Genomic DNA, 22456 nt, shown 5'->3' with positions numbered 1-22456 from the left:
TCACAAGCACCTCCACTCCCTCCCTGTGCAGTCATGATATGAGGGGCTATGTTTGTCTTCCCTCCTGCAGTTGGTTTTGTGACTCACGTCTGCTGACCCCGTTCAGTAAGGCTGAGAAAAGCAACCACATAACCCAAGGATATCCAGCTGTGGTAATCCAGCCTCATTTTCCTTTCAGTCAGCCGCCCCAGCATGTAAGCAGCCTTATTTGATCTGTTTCTTCTAATCCAAAAGTCACCAACCCTTTCTACTGTATTTTTAAAAATATTACACTAATGTATTTTTCATTACCCATAAATCATGTTGCCCTGCAGCTCCCACCCACCAAATCAATGGCCTTTGTTGTTTCAGGGAAAGAATAGGCACAACCTTGAACCAAGAAATCCCTTTTTTTTTTTTCTTTGCTTGTGTTTTATATTATATTTCTCACTTGGAGAGAAACTCTTGTCTCAGAAGTCAGTTTTGTTGAAAGAGAAAAGAATACTATTTCTATTCAAATATCATCTTTGTATATATGAAGAATAAAGCTCAAGGGACTAAGTACAGTTTCAGCATAACTCAGAGTGCAGAGAATACAGAGGGTATGATGTAAGGGCAATTCTGGTCATATAGATGGGAACGGAGGGAGATTTTATACTCCTCTCCTCACCTATCAGGGGCTTGGTTCCTGGAAAAGCATGGACAGTGAAGTGGCAAAAATTGCAGATTTATTCAAGGAGAATTCAAAAACATTTAGGTCAATGATTTAATCAATTATATCCACATAATAAATTTTCCTTAAAAATTCTAAGGAATTTTATGGGCATTAAATTCTTTTTATTAAAAGAATATTTATATTAATATAAAATTAATTAAAAATTTGAATTAATTTAACGATGGGCATTAGAGAGTATATCAGCAAATATGTGGAGGTGCTGGGAGGGTGGCACACATCTGGAGAGAGCATAGAGGCTCTGTACCCTTTTCCACATATCTTGTCCTCTGCACCTCTTCCATCTAGCTGTTTATCTGTATCCTTTGTCATGTTATAATAAAATGGTAAATTAAAAAAAAACTATTTAGACTGGTGTTTTTTCTCCTACCTTTCACTGCTCCAACATATGTGTGCTTCTGCATGTGCACTCATGTGTGCACACACACACAAAGTCCATGTAGTTCAGGAGCACTGGTGGGAGGAATATCTGAGTGGACAGGCCAGGGTTAATGTCTTCTTGTTTCACCACAGGCTGTATCTGACCCAGCGATATTTAGAAGTTTCCCAGTAGCCCTGTGGTAGACCCAGAAGAAGGTAGTTAAGAATTAAGAGTGTTTGCTAAGGAGTTTCCTGGCATGTGAAGAGAATCCTATAGCAGAAGATGAAAAGTAAACCATCTAAAGCCAGGTTCCGAGGAGAGTTCCTGACTAAGCCCCAGAGGGTCATCAGCAGAGAGACTGGCAAGATAGTGGAAGAGTAGGGGTCCTCAACTCATCTGGTCCCACAAACTTACCTAGATAACTTTCAAAACATCCTGAGCATCTACAAATTTTACCTGAGATGCACAGAGAGAACAGCTGAAATGCTACAGAGAGGGTCAGCAGCAGCAAGAGAAAAAGTGGAGGATGCCAAACCTAAGGGACCACCATGCACTGCCTGCACCCAGCCAAACCAGCATGAGATACAATAACCAAAGACACCTACCACTGACAAGCTACTACTACCCAGAAGCTAAATTGCAGAGAGAAGCTAAGCTGCACCTCAAAGAGACGTCAACAGGGCAGGACAATATGTGTAGAAAACCTCCTGCCCCTACTATGACAATGCTTGTAAGTCTTTCCCTGGACCCAGATGTCATCCAGGGAGAAGAAGAGAGGCTGAGAACAAAAAAAAACCTGAAAGAAAAAGCTTAAGCCCCCAGAATCTAAGCGTAGCTGAAAAATACTGCTTCAAACAAAAATAAACTATTTTTTACTCAAGTGGGCAAAGTTAACTTTGGGGGGGGGGAGGGTTATTCTGTATAAAGATGGCTCCAGAACAAGGTAACATCGATTACAAAAAAAAAAAAAAAAAGTCTCCAGGGTGACAGATATTAACTAGAATTATTATGGTGGTCATTTCATAACCAATATCAAATCATGTTGTACACCTGAAACTAATATGTTACATGTCAATTATATCTCAATAAAACATTTAAAATTCAAAATAAACAGCCTCCATATTTTGAGTACTATTTAAATATGGTGAATAGGTTTCCAAATACCCAATTCTCGCTTCTTATTTCCTCCCCTGCTCCACATATAAGCTTCAGCTCACTGTTTAACACAAGAAGGAAAAATTACTCCCCCTTGGCAGGAAAGAGGAAGGGAATGCTAATAAATCAATGCGAAAGTGAAGAGCATGCCTTCCTTGCCCTCGTACTTGGATCTGACTGTTCTAGAAGCTGGGAAGCAGGTCAAGGCTTAAGCAATATTCCTGTCGGCATAGCCAGCAGCAAAGCAATGGGAGTAGGGAAAGAGGTCCTATTTCCTCTCACTGAGGCTCACTGCTAACTCAAGTTTTCCAACCCCAGTGGCCAATTCTATGGGTTCCATGATTTCAGATGAAAGCAGTATTCCCCGTTTCCAGAGGCCCATTATCAGGCCTTGCCATATAACCATGTCATGTCACTGCTCCCTTGAGAAGCCACTGATTGCAGCAGCTTACGACACCTTCCCTGAGCGGACACACAGAGCAAGGTACAAGCTGGAGTCGTGTGGCTGCAGAGCTGCGGCATTTCCCCAAAACTGGAATTAATTATCACTACTTGCTCCTCTGTCCCTCTTAGATCTGCAAAGCATGGGTCACAATGACTTTGTTTTTACTGGCCTACCACATATTGAAACCATTCTTGCATATTGATACTGAATATCTCAGCCAAAACCCTGTAAAAATTACTTACTGTGCGGCACAACAGAACAATTTTCTTAAGTTAAATATCTTGGGATATTTTATCTATTCAACTACATACCAAAAGCAATTAAGTTCAAACTATGGAATACAGTCTTTGCCAGTTTCCATTCTTGACACATATGTGTCTGTGTTTATAAGTTCAAAGACCTCTTAAAGGATCAAATCTCTAGCTTTAATTTTCTCTTTGCAAGTGAAAAATATTCCAGCATCCTTCTTAAATCATCTGCAAGGAAGTCTGTAGCATAAGGCCTCCACCCACGACATCTCTAATGTGGCCTAAAAAGGTGGAACAAGAACCCATTGCTATCCTTGCCATTATTCTGTACCACAATGAATAGAAAAGTAAAAAAGTAAGTCGGAGAGCTCTAAGCAGAAGAGAAGTATAGCAGCCCTCTCCCAAAGAACCAGTCCCCTGAGCTTTTACATGAGGACCCAAACCATTCCAGAATTCACAATGGCCTCATTCTTCCTGCTTTCTCCTTCCTGTCCTTGCTCTTCATACCCCGTTACCCCAATTCCAGAAAATTTTCCTACTACTTTCATGCCCCTATTTCCTGGATTCTTGAGGCCTTATGCCTTCATTTTCTCCCTCCCTCCTCCTCTGAGAATCACACTTCCTCTCTTTCTCTTTTATTCCCCTCCCCAACATGAAAGCCTTTACCAACTGAATTTGCACATGTAGCTGAGTGATACATCCTGAATGTGCTGGAAAACTCCAGAAAACCTGCTGCAGCTCTCCACCCCACCCTCTACACCCCAAGTTTATCTTTTAACATTGGTCTTCAAATTATAGTCAATCCTCAGGAGTGGATTCCATATTTACAAATTCACCTACTCCCTAAAAGTTATTTGTAACCCTCAAGTCAATACTCATAAGTACCTTCATTCATACACATGACACATATACAGAGCAGTAAAAATTTGAGTTGTCTGACACACACATTCACAGTTAAGGCTGAACAGGATGACATTCCACCTTCTTGTTTCAGTTCTCAAACTGTAAACTATTGTCTTTTTCATAGTAAGTGTCACTTTTTGGCACTTTTGCATTTTTTTGTTGATTTCACTGTTTAAAACAGCCCCCAAGCCATGTGCTGAAGTGCTGTCTGATGTTCCCAAGCACAAGAAAACTATGGCACAAAAAAAAAAAAAAAAAAAAAAAAAAAAAACTATGGCACCTTGCAGAGAAAATACATGTATTAGATCAGCTTCACGCAAGCATGAGTTACAGTGCTATTAGCCAGGAGTTCTATGTTAAGGAATCAACAATATATATTAAACAAGGTGTCTTTAAATAGAAACACACATAAAACAAGGCTATGTATTAATCAGTTGTGATTAAGCTGTGTATTCATCAGGAACCTAACTCTGTGTATCCCTTAAGAGCAATGGCTCAGTATTTGCTAATTCAGTGTTCACAGTGACTTAATAAAACATAACTAGCACAAATAACAAGAATGGACTATGAATATAACAGAGAAGTCAAATAGAGATTTTCAACATTATACATTCTGGGCAAAAACACCCTCTTCCTCAGAAGTGTATTTTCAGAAAATAGAATTCAAAAATTTTCTTTTATCTACTGATGGGGCCTATGCTTCTTCACTTTCTGACATTCACCTCAGAAGTGTCCCAACTCCAGATGAATGCTCGCTCTCCTCCCTCATGTGTCTCCAGGTTCTCCCTCTGAGGCGGCTTCCACACTTGCCTCAATTCCTGCAAGAAGCCTGCTAACCTTCTTCAATCCCCTGGCTCTTACCATTATGAAGCACCCCCCACTGCAGCCATGATGTACAATAGAAGTGGCTTTTGTTTATATCCATTTATGTTGCTGCAACTTTTATCTTGATGTATATTTCACTGGCACCATCTCCTCCTTGGTTTTTGAATTTCCTATTTCACTTCAAAAGGCTCACGATGCCTGCTGGGGTGCTCTGTATTTTGGTGGCTGCCAAACAAATTGTGTCGATTACATAGAAATACTCATTGACTCCAAACTTCTTTGCTCTTTATGTGGATGCCTTCTATTACTTCACCAATACTCCAGACAGGATAAAACATCGTTCATGCTCCCTCTGTCCCTCAATCTGACTTGCAGATTTAAAGGGAAAGACTTGATTCAAGCAGAACACACAAAAACATCAAAAATCATCACATATTTCAGGGTTAAGCTATGATGTGATCACTGTGATTGATGCAAGATAGCAACAATTCTAATCAAGTCCTGTATTTGCAACTAACTTGATATAAACAACCCAGGTGGCCTTCTTCAGGGTGTTTTTATCCTTCCAAACACTTGGAATTTATCCCTTCTTCCCATGTTCCTCCTCTGGCATGCCACTTCACCTCCCTACTAACAGTAAAACCTGCTGAAGTAAGGCTTTTAAATCTCAGCTCTTTCAGCAAATATATGAAGAAATGATTGCACCTTAGGCTGTTTGGGTTCCTAAAATAGAATACCATAGACTGGGTGGTTTACAAACAGAAATGTACTTCTCCGTTCTGGAGGCTGGAAGTCTGAGATGAGAGTGCCAACATGGTCAGGCTGTCGTGAAAGCCTGCTTGCTGGTTCACAAAAAGCCGTCTTCCCACTTAGTGGGAACCTTAGTGGGAAGGTTCTCTCACATACCAAGAGAATGCTCTGGGTTGCCTTTTAAAGGGCACTAATCCCATCATGAGGGCTCCACTCTCATGACCTAATCACCTCCCAAAGTCCTTTCTTCCTAATACCATCACAGACACTGGAGGTTAGGATTTCGACAGATGGACCTCAGAGACACACATGCAGTCCATAACAGTACTATAAAATTACCCCTGTGTAACCCTGAATTAAAGTATTCACACTGAACATCAGTGGCTGCCACATGACAAAAAAAGAACCTCATAATGGAAGACTACACCACTGATGTATTCTTGTCCCCCCACCCCACCCCCGAAAATCTGAATCAGACCAAACATTTAAGTCCAACTCCAATTTGTAGGAAATACAGAGAACAAGTAACATGTCAAACTAAATCATAGGGATGCAGCCAGCCAGACTATAGGAAACTCCATAGGTCAAATAACGTGACTTTTTTCAAAAGATTAAAAAAGACATGGAGGGGAAAAAAAATGTATCGATTTAAATAAGAATTAAAACATATTGGGATCCCTGGGTGGTGCAGCGGTTTGGCGCCTGCCTTTGGCCCAGGGTGCAATCCTGGAGACCCAGGATCGAATCCCACGTTGGGCTCCTGGTGCATGGAGCCTGCTTCTCTCTCTGCCTCTCTCTCTCTGTGTGTGTGATTATCATAAATAAATAAGAAATTAAAAAATATTTTAAAAAAAAAACATATCAACCAAATGTAATATGTGAACCTTAGGTCAATCTTCATTCATGCAAACTGTAAAAAAAAAAAAAAAGTATAATGTTTATGACATAATTAGAAAATTAAACACCACTTGAATATTCAATGATATTAAAGACTGTTAAATGCTTAAGGCATTATTATATTGTAATTATTTTTAAAAGAAAACAGACCTTATCTTGTTGAGAATCATACTTAAATACCGAAAAAGTGATATAATGGAGGGGAAATTTACTCCAAAATAATAATGGAGAGAGAAAGCAAATTGAAGTGAATACAAGATTAGCAAGAGGCTGCTGTTGGTTGAAGTAAACTTATTAAATAAATAAATAAATAAATAAATAAATAAATAAATAAATAAACAAACAAACTTATATAGGGCATTCATTATGCCATTCTGTCTACTTTTACATATGTTCAGAATTTTCCATAACGAAAAGATAAAAACAGGCATATAGATCTCTATCATTCTAGTATTTTCAAATCTGTATCTCTAGTCCTAATTGTTTATCTGCAACACAATGCTCTAGTTCCAAAAGCTAAGAGCTTCTTTCCCACAGCCAACAATTTTAAGCAGAATAGATGCTTGCCTACTAAAAAGCCATTTGCACTTTCTTCTCTGGTAACAGCCATAATTTTGTTTCCAATGTTTCCTGACTCCCATTTCCTTTGCCAGTGACTGGCTCAGGGATAGGCCTCCAATCCAGTTCTGGTCACTGAGACCTGAGAAGTCTGCTGAGGGTTTCTGGAGTAGGATTCCTTGTTATTTAAGGGGGGTGGGGAAGGAAAAGATACATAAGGAAGAAAGTCATAGTCCTCTCTGCATGTGATGCCTGGAATGGCAGCAGCCTAAGAGGAACATGCTAAGGAAGGCGGAGTAGAAAGCTATGTGGACTCTGGGTTCTCTGTGGCATTAATGTGCACGGATTTGGCCAGTCTTGGATTTCTTGTTACACATAATAATTAGCATGATTATTGTTTAAGCCATTTTGACTAGAATATTCTGTTACTTGAAACTGAAAATCTCTTAAATAGGGACGCCTGGGTGGCTCAGTGGTTGAGCATCTATCTGCCTTCTGCTCAGGTCATGATCCTGGGGATCTGGGATCGAGTCCCACACTAGGCTCCCTGCATGGAGCCTGCTTCTCCCTCTGCCTATGTCTCTGCCTCTCTGTGTGTGTGTGTCTTTCATGAATAAATAAAATCTTTTTTAAATTTTTTTAAAAATGAAAGTCTCTTAAATAAAAGGCTCACCAGAGTCACCTGGGGAAGAAGCCTACACATCTCTCCCCTCACAACTCTTTCCACATCCTATTTCTCCACTGAAGGACATACTCTTTCCTCCATACCCCTACCCCTTTCTCATACTCTGCTCATACCCTGCCATCCCTACTCCCATAAGAGCAGGTCACATCACTTATGAATAGTGAGACAGAAAAAAAAAAGTGAGAATCATTGCAAAGGAGTTAAAGGAGTTCATAGAAGTGTTCTATTTATCTTCTTATCCCTCAATGCCTAGTGTAGTGCCTGGCAAAATTAACAAAGTTGAATGCAAGCCAAGGAAAAAATGAATTCAGAAGTAAGTGCCCTGCCAAACTCTTAAAACTTAACAAAGTTACACTCAACTTCCCACCAATACTCCACAAGTAACCTTATGTAGGCATCATCTTGTGCCCGAAATATATGGCTTTTTATTGGCCTCCTGATCCCCAGCCTCTCCCCTTATTGCAGTCTACCCTCTCCAGCACCACAGTTATCTCCTAAAACACACATCATTCAGTACCTTCCTTGAAGATCTCTAATACCTCATAAGTAGCAATAGGATCCAATCCAAATTCCTTTCATGGAACAAGGTCCTTATTCATTTGACCACAACCTAACTTTGCTGCTAAATCTCCCAATGCCTCCCTCTCTCCTCTCCTCCAATGAACTCTACATTCCAGCCATACAAGTGCCTGGTACTATACTGCAGATAATCTCATGCATGCTTCTTACACTGTTTTTCCTCTCCACCCCACCTATCTAACCTAACAAAGTCTCGATCATTCTTTATGACCTAGCTTAGATGTCAACTGGTCTTCACTTTTCCAGGCAAAGTTGGTCATGCCACCTTAGTTTTCTCATAGTCCTTTGTCCATACCTCCAACAAAAGCATCTGCCACATTAAATTACAATTATTTGTTTAAACGTACAACCTTCCTACTAATCTAAAAAGTATTCCAAAGATGGAGCTATCGCCATAGTCCCTACAATATCTGTTACTAGATAAAAGGTTCTGAATGATGGAAAGAAGGAAGGAAGAAGGTACTGGCATTTTTCCAGCTGCTAAGTCTAGAAACCTGGAAGTCATGAATTCCGAGAACAGAAAGGAATGTTACAGATCATTGTAAGAAAAAAAAAATCTTTAAAGATAAGTAAATTGACTCTTCTTTCATCCCCTTTATGCAATTTGTCACCAAATCCATTTGTCATATCCTTCTTCAAAATGTCTACCAGATTTCCTCCTGTCTCTCCATCCCCACTGACCTACATCTAGTCCATGCTCATGTACTCATGCTGGGATTGTTGAAAAGGCCCCCAAAGAGGGTCTCCTTTTCTCTCCCCCATCACAGCCACACTGTACACAACTGACAGAAGAAACTTTCTAAACTAGTATTTTTAATATGTCACCGCAACCACCCCAAGAAGTCTCTACAATTTCCTAATGGCCTCTCTTTTAACCGAAGCTCCCACTCCACTCTACCCTCACCCCTACCAGCCTGGACTCCTACAGTTTGTTTAGGTCATCCTCTTAGCCCAAACTCTCTGAGTGTCTTCCTCACATTCCAGACACACACACACACACACACACACACACACACACACACACACACACCATACCCCAGCCCAGATGTCTTGCAGTATTGAAAAATATGTCAGTGCTCACTCCTGCCTCCAGCCTTCTGCTTAGGCCCCAAGGCCCTCCCCATATGTCCTCCAGCACACCTCTATGCTCATTAAAAACCTAGTCCTCCTTCAAGGTCACCCAATATACCTTTCCTCCCTCCCTGCAAAGTTTAGACTGCTCTTCCCCTTCCTTAAGCTCCCACAGCACTAACATTACTATTCCGTATTCCACTTAGAACATGAATGGACTTGTATGCCCCATGACATCTGCCTATCCCCTTTGCCTATCACCATCCTACTCTTCCTTTAAATATTCAACACAAATACCACCTGCCTGTGAACTAAAGAAACTAAAACTCCAATGCCTTTGAACTCCTACAGAATTTTGCTGGTATTTTTCGTAAGGCATTTATTACATTCTTTCTATGGATGGAACTGTTTGCTTAATGTAGGACAAACACTTTGAGGGCAGGATCTAGTCTCCTCATCTCTGTTTCACGTTATCCCAGATGTCCTCAGCACCCATAGGAGTGCTTTGTACAGAATAAGTCCTAATTGGAAGATTCTTTCTTTGAACATCTGTTTCCCTGTGGTTCCGAACATGGATGCTAAAGGCAGAGCCTGAAATGAACACAATTATAGCATATGTATGTTAGAGTAGCGTATGTGTTTAGGCACATGTACATACCTGTGCCCTACTTTGAAATCCAAGTGAAATCTTCCTTATATATTTCTCAAGGAGAACCTTACAGGGGAGAAAATATTATAAAGATAAGGGTCAGTCTCAGTGACCCCCAGAAAGATTACTGACAGCCTGACCTAGTTTTAGCATTATAAATTCTATACCCTAGGAAATTCCCAGATCTCAGGCCAACCTAGATGGTTGATCACACTATCCTCAAAGCCCAATTTTAGCATCTGAGGCCACGTTCTTGTCTCCCTCTTCCTGACTCAAACCACTATTTATTCACTAGCACAGGCAATGAGACAAGCACACCAATTTATCTTAGCCTAGGCCATACCACACTGATAATTTTTTAAACTTCTCAGTGCCAAATTAAGCCCTGCTTTTGCAAAGTGGGTGTTTTAGATCTCAGCAGAAATTGTTTTAGTAGATTAGAAATACTTTTGAAATTTGAAATGCTTCAGCAAACCATAAGGCAGGTGGGAAATACACAGAAATTATGTCAATACTCTGAAAATGTCATTGAATGGCAACCTGCTTTCTCAATCCACCCTCAAATCAGATCCAAACACAGTTAAGATGAAGTACCTTCTAAATAATAGCAATATGTCATATTTGGCCTTGAAAGCCCCATTTATTCATAAAATGTTTAAATTCTTTCCATCTTCCTGAGTTTGTCGTATTTGAAAGTTTCAGCAACCTTATTCTGAACTGTGGTATTTCCAAGTCAAATTTTTATGCAGACAAATTAATCAAAAAGTGTCCGGGAACAACTAAACTGTATGCAAAGCATCAAGCCTCCATGATTATTCTTTGGTTGTCCCTGTTACTAGTCTGATGCTTAAAGAACCTTCAGTGTAGGAATATATTCTCCTGCATTCCCATTAGTTCCCACAAGGGAATGAAAAGGCTTTCAGTACTTCTCAAAGCTTTCCTTTTTGCCCTCTACCATGTCTAATGCCACAGAGCCAACATCTGAAATGATCATGCATGCACTAGTGTGATATCTGAGGACCTATAAAACATACTCAATTTGTTAAAACATTCAATTAATATTCTGGAAGTTTCTACATACTTTGCAGCATGAAAATTGTTCTAAGTGGACTCGAGTGACTGAATTTTTTGCTAGATTAACTGGAGGTTCAGACACCTTCCAAATCCACCCTTGCAAGACTCAAAATATGTGACTAACACAATCCATAAAGCTGGTAGTATCAATTATTTTTTAACAGGAAGAAAACCTTAAATTGTACCTTCACCTTGCCTATGCCATCAGTCGAACATGCTTCTCATAGAAATATGATGTGATACGAGAACATCTGTAACCGTCTGGAACATATTTTTCCCAGGACTTTACTTCGAGCTCTCTATAGATATCATATGTTCTCCACAGAATCTGTGATATGTCTTAAAATTCTTGAATAAACATCAGTTATGCCTCTGTCTTGAATAGTGTCAATCTGAATTGAAAATCTGCCAGCCTTCTTAACATCATCACCAGCAGACTTCTAAATTAATCTGTTTAATACTATGGATAGACTCCCATTAAAATCAGAGTTGTGTAAGTTGATATTTCCACATATTTTAGAGACTCACTTTTGTTTCCAAAGATGTGTTTGAGCAAGCAATAATCTGAGAAATACACGCGAAGAGCCCTATCTCACTACTTACATTTGTTAGAGTGTTATTTGTCCCATGATAACTGACAGGGCACTTTACCAATGGCCTTAAGTCCATTAATCATGCAAAATAAAAATACTTCAGGACAACTTGTTTTAGCTTCACATACTTTGGATTATAAAATGAACTGGTGACATGATTAATAGTGCTTATTATATGGGAAGTCTTCATCTCTTATATCAGTCACTCTGATATAAGTGTTCTGCAAATTGTATCTGAATACATTACAAAAACAAGCCTCCTTAATTTTCATGAAACTATCTCAAATATGCACAAAGATGTATATACAAGGATATTCTTCTCAAAGTTGTTGAGCAATTCCAAAAATCTGGAAAGACTTGCCCTATAGAGAATAAATGATTTATTGTATATCCCTACAAAGAAATGCTATAACATTATTAAAATTAAAATGGTAAAAATATTTTTACTCACATGGAAAAATAGTCCACAATTTTTATTAAGAGGGCATAAAAAATTTTAAAGTATAATAGTATAATAGATTTTTATTCATACTTTTTTTCATCATATGTCTGTTTACATGGAAATAAATGTGAAAACATATACACCAAATAGTGAGAGGGGTTATCTCTAAATGGTGGGATTATGGGTAAATTTTATTTTCTAGCACTTGTCTATACCACCACCACTAAGCTGTGACCTATCAGTGCCCAGGGCAGAAAAAGGCAGACCCTTCAGTGTGAGCAAAGGATAGACAGTGCTCACAGGTTGACTTCCAGAGGCAGAAGGCTTTGGAATGAGACCTGAGCATTTGCATTTCTAACTTCCAGGTATCACATTCTGAGTAACTCTGCCCTAAGATTTTCCTTGACCCCAGACTTTATCACTTTCTTCCTACCTTCACTGCCTTCTAGGTAATTATTAGTGTGAGATTCTTCCAGTAGAGTACAAGCTCAGAGAGGTCTATGGCTCCTGGCCCCAAGCCTAGAGTCTTCCAAAAAGCAAGTAATTCAATGTGTGTTTGTTAAAGAAATTAATGGTGAGACATGCTGGCAAGGTGGGAGGGTACTAAGAAAGATCTGTGGCATTTCACTACTTCTCCTGTGGTACCATGATATTGGGATGGGCCTAGGAATCTGCACAATTACTAGATTTCCAGTAGTAAATCTCCACAATTACTAGTTCCTTGCTCATCAAAGGTGAGAACCTATCCAGGGAATCAGAGGAAACAGGATTCTATGGTTTGGTCAGGGAAGACTTTGCAATGAGACAATGAAAAGCCCTTGAAAATGTGAGAATATTTCCAAGAAACTTTTATAGTAGTTAAGCTCATTAACCGTTAACACTTGAGTATGACTAGTATCATATCAAGTTAATTGCACATAGGAGAAAGAATGGACACAAGGTTGGTATGATTTGATAAAAGAAACTTTCTACATTTCACAATATATATAAATCAAACCACCATGTTGTATGCCTTAACCTTACAGGATGGTATAAGTCAATTACTTTTTTAATAAAACGAGGGGAAAAAAACAAACTTCTTCAAGGTCCAGAGAAATGTTAAGAATCAACTTAGGGACTGGATGCTGTTTTCCAAGGAAGTTAGAGAAAAAGTACATCACATTCGCTTAGAGGCCTCTTACCTTCAGGTGGACAATCCCAAAATAAAGAGATTTTTTTTTTTTTAAGAAAGAAAAAACTGGCTGTTTCTACTCTCCAAAGACTTTTAAGCAAGCTCCACGTTATAGGCCAAGAGGGAGCTGGACTTGGAACATTCGGTACATTGTCCCTTCCCACATGCTACTGTTCCCAGCTGTATCTGGCAAGACCTAGAGTGTCGGGATCTTACAAAAGGCATTTTGAGAGGCCACAACACTTCCTCCTCTTACCCCAACATAAGGCCCTCGATTAAGCCGGAACTAATTCTTATGACAAGTTACAAACCGCAGGCAAAAATAATGAAAACACTGACACCACTCACACTAGGGGGGGAAGACTTCAGGGAGCTCCTATGACAAAGCCTCTGTTATTCACCCAATTCTCCTGATGGTTCCCTGTGCTGGGCATGGCAGCCTCCCTAAGCCTTGCAGAATGAGGAAGAAAACAGAATTTCAACCATGGCATTACTTCAAGCTTCTAGTTGATGGTCTTGCCTATTTGACCAACTTTATAGATTTTTTTCTTTTATATCATCATAAGACAGAGAAAAGAACATCAGATTCAGAGTCAAAAGTTCTGGGATCTATATCCCAGTTAATCAAAAAAGGGATGGCACGGAACAGGTTAACTGATTCCTCTAAGTCCCAAATATGTATATGTTTATGTGCTTGTGTGGAGAGTTAACTAGCAACTTCAAAACTGACATGTGAACACGTCTAGTTTGGGGGTGATGCCCATCCCTCCAGTTATCTATTTGCAGGCATTGGTAGGTATTTCTTTGCTAGAAAAGGAGGGTTTTAGAACATGAGTCAGAGAAGGAATGAAGACAATGGAGGGTGATGTTTCCACATTGGTCCCTCCACTGTCAATTGGGAGCAACTCCAATTGATGGGGAGTCATTTGCTCCATCACACAATGAAGCCCCAGTGGTGCACTATGTAAAGCCTGGCTCTTTAAGTCCAAGTGACACATTCTTAGGGAACTCCAGAAACAACAAAAGAATCATTCTGAGGTCCCATGCCAAGGAAGGCCTGAACACCTTCACAACAGGATCATTCCACTTAATGAGATTTCCCTCCTACTCAATGGTAGGCAAGGCCTGGGGACATGCAGTGGAGAGTAAGAACTCTCCTGACCAAACCAACAGGGTCCATAGGACTCAAAGGAGAATGTAAGTGAAAATAACTTGTCAACTACAAAAAAGACCTGAAGATATAAAGAAGCTCCTGCTTCCTTTGCTTTCTCAGTACAAAGTCAACAGCAAAGAGATCCTGAAATCTCAGATCCCAGTGGCAGACTGAGCCTCAGAGAGCCCAATGTGGCTGCATCTAATAGCATCTTTAGGAATATGGGTGAAGAGGGACACCTGGGTGGCTCAGTGGTTGACTGTCTACCTTTGGCTCAGGGTGTGGTCCCGGGGTCCCAGGATTGAGTTCCACATCAGGCTCCCCTCGAGGAGCCTGCTTCTCCCTCTGCCTGTGTCTCTGCCTCTCTGAGTGTCTCTCATGAATGAATAAATAAATAACATCTTAAAAAAGAAAAAAAAAGGAATATGGGTGAAGGTTCTCTTACTTAAGTCCTCAAATTGTTTCTAACAGGCTAACTTGACCCTTTGCAAATTGTGAACTCAGCCAATCTATCCTTGATGCCAGATCTCACTTGCTAGTTTTAGTCACCTTTATCTACAGATAGGATAACACCATCTGAACACTCTATAAAACATCTTCAAATCAACATATTAAAAAATAAAGTGAGAGGAGTTTAATTTTGAATATGTTGATTTGAAGATGTCTATAGAGGGCATATTTGAAGATGTATATTTAATGGTAATGGTGTGGGGGTGATGCCCACTCCTCATTATCTATTTGCAGGCATTGGTAGATGTTTCTTTGCTAGAAAAGGAGGGTTTCAGAACAGGAGTCTGAGAGAAGGAATGAAGACAATGGAGGGTGATGTTTCCACACTGGTCCCTGCACTGTCAATTGGGAGCAAATGGTAATTAAATATACACAACTGCACTTCTCCCAGACTCTAAGCTCCATGAAGACAATGACCAGATCTTACGTCTTTGTATCCCTGATGGAAAGATAGTAAATTCTCAATAGTGGTCCGTTACATTGAAATAAAGTATTCAGCATTAGTTAGGGCATTAGGGAAATGCTAGCTGCTATAACAAATGCCAAAATCTCAAGGACGTAATATATCGTTTTATTTTGCATGTACTAAAGACTTCAATATGGTTGTTCCTGGGTCCTAGGTAGCCTTCAGCATCCTCATTTGGGATCCAGGATAATTCCAGTTTGTAGCTCTGGCTTTCTCTAGGGCCTTAAGTCTTCTACATTCAGTCCTCAGATGGGGTGTATGTGAGACAGACTGAGGTTGCCTGAATGGGTTCTGTTTTTTTGCCCATTTCCTTAGCATAACTATTAATAACACCCTGTTCTCACTCTCAAAAGTGTCCAAGCTTAGAGGATAAATTATGTTACTCTGCCCATAAACTATCTCAAATAATCTATGAATCTACCATAAAGTTTCTAAGCCTCACATTTTTCATCATGGGCAACTGAAAGCCTATCTTAAGATAAACAGTATAACATTGAGAAGAAAAGGTCAAGAGTGGCATATTCCATTTTATCTGACCACCATCTACTTCCTGTATAGTCAGTCAAATACACTGAGTCTTAAAAGTTCAATTAAGAAAAAACAATGCCGGGATCCCTGGGTGGCACAGCGGTTTGGCGCCTGCCTTTGGCCCAGGGCGCGATCCTGGAGACCCGGGATCGAGTCCCACGTCGGGCTCCCGGCGCATGGAGCCTGCTTCTCCCTCTGCCTATGTCTCTGCCTCTCTCTCTCCGTGTGTGTGACTATCATAGATAAATAAAAATTAAAAAAGAAAAAAAGAAAAAACAATGCCTTCCAGAATATGCCTCCTCTATGTTATGTCAAAGCAGTGTCTTAAATACGAAAGGCCAGTGTCTGACATGGAAAAGCACAAGTGTTCTAGCTCAGTCATCACTGAATCTCTGCTTTCCAGAAAATGACTGACATCTTTAGAAGGCATTTTATTAAACAAATAAAATAATAAAAAAGAACAAATAAAAAATGCCTATGATCCAATCAAAATCCCATTAGTTACAGCACTGAACACATAACCCATTAGAAAGTCAAGACATTTCTTCCCAATGAAGAATTGCCTAACTCTAACTCTAAAAATAAAAGTCTCTAATACAGAAGTTACAATTATACAGACCAGGACCAGCCTGAGATTTAGTTTTGCTTAGAGTTCTCATTCATAATGCAATAAACAAAGCTGCAAGGAGAATGTTTAAAGATCTAAAGGCCAGGCAGCCTGGGTGGTTCAGCAGTTTGGCGTCGCCTTCAGCCCAGGACATGATCCTGGAGACCTGGGATCGAGTCCCACGTCAGGCTCCCTGCATGGAGTCTGCTTCTTGCCCTGCTTCTCTCTGTCTCTGTGCGTCTCTCTCAGTGTCTCTAATGAATAAATAAAATCTTTAAAAAAAATAAAGATATAAAGGCCAAGAGTTTTCAAGAACCCAAGAGAATTTCCTAAGATGGACAGAAATATACATACCAACCACTAGAAGGTTAGATGCATGAGATAACCTAAAACTCTTTGTAGCCTATATTTTCCTAAACTTAGTTTAAGCATCTTGAAATTATACAGAAATCTCATTGGAAAATAGTATTCAATTCAGTTTTACCAATTCAGACTGATTTTCCATGTCAGTCTAAATGAAAGAGGCTTTGCCAAATGCAGAAGATTTCCCCATCTAACACCTTCTCCAGTTGAGCCTTGTGAAGATATTGCTAAGAGGAATATCTGATCAAATGCTTAAGCATTAACCACATGCAAGGAAAGCCATTAAATGAATGAACCTTCTGTGAATTAAACTGATTTTCTAGAAAATGAAAACAAAATTGAATCCAAGGATAAACTATCCTAAAATCACATTAGGCGAGTAAAAACATAAAATATTTTTTCACTGGGGCTGTAAAAATTAAATTAGCTGAAAGAGGAAAGAAATGCTTTTGTGTTCCAAGCACTTCCATTTACTAGGACAATGAGTACCTATGAAGGAACCAAAACTCTAAAAAAGAACTATAATTGTTTCTGAGAATGATGCTTTAATAGTGAAAGAAAAATCATCTTTTTCTCTAAGTAATGTACCAGGAGGAGTAGAATCATACTCGGTGACTGCTCAGAATTTGGAAGAAATAACAGAATTTCGGGAAAATGAACATTTCACCCAAAAGTAGGCTGCTGGGTGGGAGCTGGCTTTCTGTCCAGGAGACAGTGGGCAGGCTGGCTCTACCCCATCTTCATCCCTCCCCAGGTATCATCAATCTTTCCTTGGATTTAAGTTGCCTCTATACATTTCTGCTTCATATGAAGGTGTGTCCATTACACTGTTCTGAGCTCAACAGTCTTTGTCAGAGGACTGAGTCATATCACCTCATAATGCCTACACAAAAATTTTTGTTGCACCCAGATCCTTATTTTGTTACACCAGATGCTTATTTAGATTTCAGAAGAATGGCACAATTTTAACGGCCCAAATCCCTCTTTCAAGTAGTAACTCAGGGACCTAGGCTCTTTCTAGTCAATTGGATGGGAGAGAGTACCCGTGGAAGATCACACAGTAAATTTACAGCTCAGCCTAAAAGTGGCACACATCATTTCCACCCAGATTCCACTGGCTAGAATTCAGTTCTATAATTCATCTAGATGCATAGGGAACTTGAAAATGTAGCTTTGGGGGATCCCTGGGTGGCGCAGTGGTTTAGCGCCTGCCTTTGGCCCAGGGCGTGATCCTGGAGACCCAGGATCGAATCCCACATCGGGTTCCCGGTGCATGGAGCCTGCTTCTCCCTCTGCCTATGTCTCTGCCTCTCTCTCTCTGTGACTATCATAAATAAATAAAAATTAAAAAAAAAAAAAAAGAAAATGTAGCTTTGCTTTATCCTCAAGAAGGAGAGAACTGGCTATTGGTGAATTTAGCAATTTCTACCACCTTGATTCTGCCCATTTGTTCAGAAAATACTTGAGTTAAGATGGTGTAGTAGTAGGGGGACCCTCTGCTTGCCTCATCCCTTGAACACAGCTAGATAAATATCAAATCATTCTGGACACCCCAAAAAATCGATCTTAGGACTGAGAGAACTGCACAACTAGAGAGAGAAGAGACCACACTGTGGAAGTGTTTGCCACAGAAGACAGAGAGCTAAACAAAAATGCCAATATGGAGGAATGCATCCCAAAAGAAAGAACAAGAAAACTTCACAGCCAGGGATCCAACTGAAACATATATAAGTAACAGATCTGGACCAGAATTTAAAACAATTATAAGGGTACTAGCTGGGCTTCCAAAAAGCACAGAAGACACCAGAGAGTGCCTTACCACAGATAAAAGACCTAAAAACTAGTCAGACCAAAATTTTTTAAAAAATGCTATAGCCAAGATGCAAAACTGATGGGATGTAATGATGACAAGGATGGAAGAAGCAGAGGAAAGAATGGAAAATAACAAAGATGAAAGGGGGGAAAATACTGAATCACAAATGTAGACTTAGGGAACCACCAATTCCGTAAAGTGAAATAATATCTGTATCATACAAGCCCAAAAGAAGGAGAGAGGGGAAAAGACAGAAGGTTTATTTGAACAAATTATAGCTAAAAACTTCCCTAACCTGGGGAAGGAAATACACACCCAAATCCAGAAGGCACAGAGAACCTCCATCAAAATACAAATTTTTTAAAAGAGCAGCCAATCCCAAGATACCTATAGTTAAATTTGCAAAGTACAGAGATAAAGGAGGAAAAAATTCTGAAAAGGCAAGGAAAAAGAAATCCCTTATAAAGGAAGACAAATAAGGTTAGCAGCAGATATATCCACAGAAACTTGGCAAGCCAGAAGAAAGTGGCATGATATATTCAATGTGCTGAATGGGAAAAACATGCAGCTAAGAATACTTTTACAGCAAGGTTGTCATTCAGAGCAGAAAGAAAAAGTAAGAGCTTCCCAGACAAACAAAAACTAATGGAGTTCATGACCACTAAACTAGCCCTGTAAGAAATACTAAAGGGGACTCTTAAAGTGGGAAAGACCAAAAACAACAAACACTAGAAAGGAATAGAGAAAATTTCTAGAAATAGTGACTTTGGGCAGCCCGAGTGGCTCAACAGTTTAGTGCCACCTTCAGCCCAGGGCGTGATCCTGGAGACCCAGGATCAAGTCCCACATTAGGCTCCCTGCATGGAGCCTACTTCTCCCTCTGCCTGTGCCTCTGCCTCTCTATGTCTCTCATGAAAAAATAAATAAAACCTTAAAAAAAAAAGTGACTTTACAGGTAATACAATGGCACTAAATTCATATCAATAATCACTCTGAATGTAAACAGACTGATTAAAAGACAAGTCTCTCTCTGTGTGTGTGTGTGTGTCTCTCATGAATAATAAATAAAATCTTTTTTTTAAAGATTTATTTATTTATTTATTCAGCGAGAGCGAAAGAGAGGCAGAGACACAGGCAAAGAGAGAAGCAGGCTCCATGCAGGGAGCCCGACGTGGGACTCGATCCTGGATCTCCAGGATCCCATCCCGGGCTGCAGGCGGGGCTAAACCGCTGCACCACCGGGGCTGCCCTAAATAAATAAAATCTTAAAAAACGAAACAAAACAAAAAAAAGACATAGTGTATCAGAATGGATTTAAAAAAAAAAAAAGACCCATATATAAACTGCTTAGAAGAGACGCATTTTATTTTTTTTTTAAGATTTATTTATTTATTCATTCAGAGAGAGCAAGAGAGAGTCAGAGACACAGGCAGAGGGAGAAGCAGGCTCCATGCAGGAAGCCCGACGTGGAACTCCATCCTGGGTCTCCAGGATCACACCCCGGGCTGCAGGTGGTGCTAAACCGCTGCGCCACCAGGGCTGCCCAAGACTCATTTTAGACCTAAAGACACCTGCAAATTCAAAGTGAGGGGATGGGAAACCATTTATCATGCTAATGGACATCAAAATAAAGCCAAAGTAGCCATACATAGATTAGACAAACTAGATTTTAAACTAAAAACCATAACAAGAGATGAAAACGGGCATTATATATAAATGGGTCAACAAGGGTCAACAAGATCTAATAACTGTAAACATTTATGCCCCCAACTTGGGAGTACCCAAATACATAAACCAATTAATAACAAACATACTCATTGATAATAATACAATAATAGTAGGGGACCTTAACACTCTACTTCCAGCAAGAGACAAATCCTCTAAGCAGAAAATCAACAAGACAACAATGACTTTGAATGATACACCAAAACCAGATGGACTTAATATATTCAGAACATTTTATCTTAAAGCAGCAGAATACACATTCTGAGTACATATGGAACATTCTCCAGAATAAATCACCTACTGGGTCACAAATTAACCCTCAACAAATGCAGAAAGACTGAGATCATACCATGCATATTTTCTGACCACAACACTATGAAACTTGAAGTCAACCATGAGAAAAAATTTGGAAAGGCCACAAATACATGGTGGTCAAAGAACACCTTACTAAAGAATGAATGAGTTAACCAGAAAATTAAAGAAATTTTTAAAATACATAGAAGCAAATGAAAATGAAAACACAACAGTCCAAAACCTTTGGGATGCAGCAAATGCAGTCATAAAAAGGGATATGTATGTGTATATATATACATACACACACACACACACACACACACACACACACTCAGTAGTACAGGCCTACCTCTCAAGCAAGAAAAATCTCAAATATACAAACTAACCTTACATCTAAAGGAGTTAGAAAAGGAACAGCAAATAAAGCGTAAAGCCTGCAAAAGAAGGAAAATAATAAAGATTAGAGCAGAAATAAATGACATGAAATTATAAACAAAAAAAAACACAATAGTTCAATGAAACTAGGAGGTTCTTTAAAATAAATAACAAAATTGATAAACTCCTAGCCAGATTTATCAAAAAGAGAAAGACCCAAATAAACAAAATCATTAATGAAAGAGGAAAAATCACAACCAACACCACAGAAATACAATTATAAGAAAATATTATGAAAAATTACATGTCAAAAGATTGGGCAATCTGGAAGAAATGGAAACTGAAAGAAATTCCTATAAACATATAAACCACCAAAACTGAGACAGGAAGAAATAGAAAGTTTGAACAGACCCATAACCAGCAAAGAAATCCAATCAACAATCAAAAATCTCCTCCAAAAAAAGGCCAGGATGAAATGGCTTCCCAGGGGAATTCCACCAAACACTTAAAGAGTTAATACCTATTCTTCTCTAACCATTCCAAAAAATAGAGATGAAAGGAAAACTTCCAAAATCTTTCTACAAGGCCAGCATTACCTTGATTCTAAAACCAAAGACTCCACTGAAAAAGGAGAATTACAGGCCAACATCCCTGATGAGCATGGGTACGGAAATTCTCAACAAGATACTAGCAAATCAAATCCAAAAGTACATTGAAATAATTATCCACCACAATCGAGTAGAATTTATTCCTGGGCTGCAAATGTGGTTTAATATTTACAAATCAATATGATATACCACATTAATAAAAGAAAGGATAAGAGCCATATGATCTTCTCAATAGATGCAGAAAAAGCATTTGACAAAGTACATCATCGATTTTTAATAAAAACCCTCAACAATGCAGGGATAGAGGGAACATACCTCAACATCATAAAAGTCATACACAAAGGACCCACAGCTAATATCATCCTTAATGAGGGAAAACTGGAGCTTTTTGTCTATGATCAGAAACAAGATAAGGATGTCCACTCTCATCATCATTATTTAACATAGTATTGCAAGTCCTAGCTTCAGCAATCAGACAATAGAAAGAAATAAAAGGCATCCAAATTGGCATGTAAGAAGTCAAACTTTCACTATTCACAGATGATGTGGGTGATACTCTATGCAGAAAACCCAAGACTCCCACCAAAAAAACTGCTAGAACTGATACATGAATCCAATAACATTCCAGAATACAAAATCAATGTACAGAAATCTGCTGCATTTCTATACACCAATAATGACACAGCAGAGGGAGAAATCAAGGAATCCATCTCATTTACATTTGTACCAAAACCCATAAGATACCTCAGAATAAACCTAAGCAAACAGGTAAAGGGTATGTACTCTGAAAACTATAAAACACTTATGAAAGAAATTGAAGAGGACACTAAGAAATAGGAAAGCATTCCATGCTCATCAACTGAAAGAACAAATATTAAAATGCCTAAACTACCCAA

The sequence above is a fragment of the Canis lupus genome, chromosome 11 (assembly GCF_048164855.1).
Source record: "Canis lupus baileyi chromosome 11, mCanLup2.hap1, whole genome shotgun sequence".
Classification (NCBI taxonomy): domain Eukaryota; kingdom Metazoa; phylum Chordata; class Mammalia; order Carnivora; family Canidae; genus Canis; species Canis lupus.
The sequence above is the reverse complement of the archived record's forward strand: the minus strand, read 5'-3'. Positions refer to the sequence as shown.